Consider the following 4953-nt stretch of genomic DNA (forward strand, 5'->3'; position numbering starts at 1 on the left):
CGGGAGATCAGCTGGCAGACCTACTTACCAAGCCCCTTGGGCGTTTGAAGTTCCTGGAGCTCAGACGAAGGATTGGCATGGTGGTTGTCAAATGAAGACAACAAGGTTTAGGAGGAAGATTGTTAGTTGTGTAAACCTGTTGTAATATGGTCGTGGTAAAACCTGGAAGGTGCCCATGTGTTGGTGCACTGTGGGTGAGTGGAGTGATGGTGAACTGCATCTGTTGCAACCATCAGTTCACGTAGTGGGTGTACTGAGTGTGTACCCAAGTATTGTAGCAGAGTGTGGGCTGTGTGCGTGCACTGGTATGGCTACAGTGGTGTTGGTTTCTGTAACTGGACATCAAAAGAGTAGAGCCGGAGTGTGTCGCTGGTTTAGTAAATGGAAAAGGGCATTCGTTGCCTGGAAAACCAACCTGTGTGTGTGCTGCTCTGCTCCTCCTCTGTTTTTGCTTGTGTCCATTTTGCTCGAACAGCTTGCGTGCGTGTGTGTATCCACCCAGAACTAGGCGAGAGAGAGAGGCTCTTGCCAACAGAGTGGCTCGTCGGCACCGGATCCTCCACCCGACGATCTTGTGGCGGCTCAAGCGTGGCGGCTCGCCTGTGCTACTTCTTCAGATGAGTAGAGAGGCGGTCAAGGAGGAGGGCTGGAACTTGGCTAGGAGAGATGAAGGGGGAGTGGCGGAGGCAGCGGCACAGGGATGCGGGGGAGCGATCCGGAGGCGGCGGAGGTCCCGTGCGTGAGAGGCTGAAGAGGAAGAGGCAGGGTATGCTTAGCAAGGAAGGAAAAGCAGCCCGGGGGAGGTGTTATGTGGACGCACAATGTCAGGTGATGACATGCACAGGTCTAGCGGGCGCGTCCGTCTTCAGCGCAGCTTATCGCCAACGTGTTTTTTTGTCGTAGTACTTGTGATGACGTGGACAGCATGAGGAGGCGCCCTTGCCGCGACGATAAATGTGTTCGATGGCTAGTGGTACCCCACCACATTTCTTAAGTATATCTTTAGACACTTCTTCAAATTCATTTGGACATGCACTCTCGTTGGTAAATACTCTTTTATAGAAGAGCCTTCTCGAGTCATCAGTAGAAAGAGGTTTCATATGATAAATTGAATCATTAGCCGATGAGCAACAAGATTTGGAGACATCGAAATCGCGGGTTGTGGTGATTAGCTTACTGCCTAGATTTGTACTGTCAGAGAAAGCAAGGTTGATGTATCTCCACAAATTTGCATCCCACATATCATCAATTATTACGAGGTACCTACATCAGTTCAGAGTATCAGTGTAAGGTCTACACACATCACAAAGCTGAGGGCCATATGAATATATGAGTGGAACTATACATCTATAAGGGCATATATTCAAAAAAAAACTCATAACAAGCATGCGTCTTAAACTCGATAATCTGATCTCACGAAGCATGCATTATGATCCTCCAAACAGATGATGAACAAAAGGAATAAAGATTTAAGATTCAAGGGTGTAAAACACAACTAGCAAATTGTTGTATCACTGATCATACATAGAATACAATTAACTACAGAAGTTCAAATGGTCAGATAGATATATCGAAAAGATCCTAGTACAGATTGGCCCACGAATGTAATATATGGCAGCTAATGAACCTCTTGGTGACTCACTCAAATAGTATGGTGTTATCCTTTCATCTATATTTTGGTGAATATAATGTGGTAATGAAGGGACAATTTAACTTCTGTTGTTTGACGGGTACCTGTATGGACATTTTTCAAGGTTCTTCCCTCCCGCTCCCGACCCGCTCCATCCCGCTAGGGTTTCCGCCGCCGCTGACGGCACCCTAGCCCCCTCCCGCCGCCGCCGGCCACCGGCGCGCGCGCCCCGGCCCTTCCCGGCCCCCTCTCCCCCTCCCCCTCCCGTTCCCTCCCCTGCGCCGCCTTCCCGGGAGGTGGCCGGGGCGGCGCGCCCCCTCCCCTTCCTCTCGGCCCCTACCTCCGTTGGATCTCCCCCGCCGCCGCCGATGGCGGGCCCTTCTGTTCCCGCGCGCTCGTCCCCTTCCCGGGGCAGGTGACGGTGGCGGTGCTGCTCGGCTGGGCGGCGGCCCGGCGACCCGGCAGCAGTCGCCGGCGGTGGGCGAGGTGGCGAGCTGCCCTTGGCGGCAGGGCGGCGTGGTGACGTGCGGTGGCCGGCGGCGCGCCCCCGGCCCAGATCTGGGCCCTCCCGGCCCCATCTGGGTCCTAGCGGGCTGGCCATTGGGGTCGCTTCGACGTCCTCTGCGTGGCGCGGAGGAGGAGCAGCTTGGACTCGAGGTGGTGGCGCCGACGGCATGTCTTCTGTAGTGTGAAGGCGGGAGCTTTACGGGCATCTGCGGACCCGGCCGGACCTGTGGGCCCACGGGACCGGTATGCTCCTACTGTCACGTCCGGTCGGTTACCGTCGTTGACGGTGGAGGTTGAGCCCTTCCGCGTGCCGACGATGCTGCTGACGATGCTGCTGTCCCAAGTCCCGGTTCCTCTTCTTCGTTGAGCAGGCCCCTTTCACGGTGCCGTGGTGGGACGGCGCGGAAGCTTCAAGACCGTTTTGGCGTAGAGTGGTGGTTTGTTTGGTGGCATGCTCCGGATCACCCGAGGTGAAGGTTGGTATCGGGAGAAATCCCTGTCGGCCGAGCCAACTCCGACGCGGTGGTGCCTGAGGGTGCCACCGTACCTTCCTGGAGGGCGTCACAGGTACCCTTCCTCTCCCCTCGTCGCGTACAGGGGGAAACCTTTGGCAGCAGCGTCATCATCGTCGCGTCCCTTCTTGGAGGTGTTGATTGGTACCGGCGCTCCGGAGTATAGGAGCTTAGTGGAGGATCCCGGTGGGCGTCGCGGTCGCGAAGCTTCTTCGTTTTTGTTGATCCGCCGGTGTCGGCATTTATTTCTTTTCTTTTTCTCTTTCGTCTCTTTTGGGCGTGCTTGTGCTGCTTCCGCCCCAGCACCTATCTGGTTGTATCGGTGATGTTTTCTTTTTAATACAGAGCGGGGGGAAACCCTATTTCGTCAACTTTTGTTGTTTGGATCCAATATACAATATTTTAGGATGTTTATTGGGTAGCCTTTGGCACGCATTGCCATCTTTAAAATATGCGTTTTCAAACTCGGTGGGTTAGGAAAAAGATGGTAATAAGTTTGATTTAAAATTTTGTAATATTTATCTTCCGGTTTCTTTCCTTACTTCTTACCGTTGTCATTAGACTCACTTTGGTGTAATGTAAAATGCTTAGATGGGTTTTGGACCAATTCCAATCAGTTTCAGCTATTGTAACAAATGCAACAAGAAGTACTTACTAATTATTTAGATAAAGCAGGGAAGAATCAAACGCATATACTTATACAGGCTTGAAATTTACCACCTATAATGTTTACAGTTAGTGCAAACTGTATATGTCAGTAAAAGGTGACCTTAATGAAAAAATTATTCTGAACCCTTCCACTACGATATATCTATACACTATTCCAGTATTACTTGTACAACTAGCATATAAAAGAAACATGTCATATAATAGTGTACATTTGCCGTAACTGATGCATACCTCTTGTTCTCAAGAAATTCACGAAGCTTGTCGATAAGTTGTGTTTCATCCAGTACACTGGTGGAAAAAAGGCCTTTGGTCGCGGTTCGCAACTGCCATTAGTCGCGGTTGCGCAACCGCGACCAAATAAGCGCGACTAAAGCCCCCCACCTTTAGTCGCGGCTGCTTAAGAACCGCGACTAACGGCCTGTCCACGTGGGCGCCAGGCGGCCGTCGGGGCGGAGGACCTTTAGTCGCGGTTCTTCTGGCCAACCGCGACTAAAGGCCGCCACAGGTTTAGGGTTTTAGCCCCCCCCCCCTAAACCTGTTTTCTGTTTAATTTGTATTGTTTTATTTCTTTTGTGCTTTATTTTAATTTTGAAGGAGTTTCATATATTCTACGGTACTACATACATGCATATGAATGTACAATTTCAAATAAATTTGAAATTAGAACCAAAAAGAATTCAAGAGGAATATACAATATATATTCAATATCATCGGATGACCATATACAATTTTGAACAAGTTTCCATACATGATTTAATGCATATAAAGTTCTACGTCCTCGTAATAGTGTTCTCCTTTAGGATGGAGGACTTCCCTGCTGAACCATCCAGCTAGTTCCTCTTGAAGTGGTCGGAAGCGAGCTTCTGGACTAAGCATCCACCGAAGGTTATTCCTCTGAGCATTGGTATCACTCGGAACCCGCTCAGAGGTGTATCTCCGGATCATCTCACAGACATAGTATCCACATAGATTGGTCTCCCGTGGCTGAATATCCCCAGCATTCTTAGCCTTTAACATTTTGAATTCTAGCTCTTTTTTGAATTCACCGACCTTTGTATCTACGAAACGTCTCCAAACCCTACGAGGCAAAGAAAATTAAATGAACAAGAGAGTTATTAATTAGTTACTTGATATTAGGAAATGAACGAAATAGGCCGATCGATATAGAGCGCAAATGAATAAAAATAATTACTTCTGCAGCATTCTTCTCATGCCGCCCCAAAGCTTTGGATCCATATTCACAGAGTCGTGGACGAGACATTCTGAGGTGTTAACTTTAATTACTAGCAGAATCCAGTGGAACCTGCGGACACGATACATGCACAGTACGTCATGCATAACTCATCGATTAGCCGGCCACATACCATGCATGGAGTAAACAAAAGAGAATGTGCTCAAGACAGAAACACTCACTCAAAATGGTAAGGAAATAGAATATCACTTTTGAGTTCCTGCTTTGTAAGAAAGTGCCACAGGTCTGCCTCCACGTCGGCGGGGTGACGCTCCAACACATGTCCATTAACGATGTGTGGGTCAATGAACCCAACATCATGGATGTTCCTTACTCTGCATTCCTTAATCTTCATTCTGCATGTATAATAGCGGACACAACAATATAGTTAGGACATATATATA

The sequence above is a fragment of the Triticum dicoccoides genome, unplaced genomic scaffold (assembly GCF_002162155.2).
Source record: "Triticum dicoccoides isolate Atlit2015 ecotype Zavitan unplaced genomic scaffold, WEW_v2.0 scaffold111363, whole genome shotgun sequence".
Classification (NCBI taxonomy): Eukaryota; Viridiplantae; Streptophyta; class Magnoliopsida; order Poales; family Poaceae; genus Triticum; species Triticum dicoccoides.